Here is a 668-nt window from a genome sequence, read left to right as displayed (position 1 = left end):
AGTATTTATTTAAAAAGTTTTTGTTAAAAAATTATGATTTTTTAAACTATTTATGAGTAATACATATATTAATTATAGTCGCAAATTAACTATTTCACATTATATAATTTATATAATGATAATCTTAATTATTATTATAATAAATATTGAATTGAATAAATTATTATTACTTTTAATTTGAATTTAAATAAAAATAAAACTAAATATTTTAATTTACTTGGGCCTTAAGAATTTAATGAAAACTAATAACTTAGTATAAATAAAATTCCAGAATTTTGGTCTTTAATATATCAAAATCATCTTGTAATCTTTATCCTATCAAAGAGTTATTAAATTTTGATTGAGCAAAGAATCATAAGAGCCAAATTCTCTTAATCATGCACACGAAATTAGGTATGTTTCCACTCGCATATATCTTTTTATCATAGATGATCTTAGGGTTAAAAAATCTAAACATTCCATCTATTTTATCCAAATTTACCTAAAACTTTGAATACAATGTTATTTGGATATTTTTATATACAACTTCTTAAAATAACAGAAAAAAAAATATTAAAAAAACCCTATTTGAAAAAGTAATCACAAAGTTTTGAGGCAAACAAATCAATTATTTTATTAAAAAAGCTAGTAATAATAAAGTGAAGGAGACAACAATAGGTTGAAGAGAA

This window comes from Arachis duranensis, chromosome 4 (genome assembly GCF_000817695.3).
Source record: "Arachis duranensis cultivar V14167 chromosome 4, aradu.V14167.gnm2.J7QH, whole genome shotgun sequence".
NCBI classification, from domain to species: Eukaryota; Viridiplantae; Streptophyta; class Magnoliopsida; order Fabales; family Fabaceae; genus Arachis; species Arachis duranensis.
Note: the sequence above shows the minus strand (reverse complement) of the source record.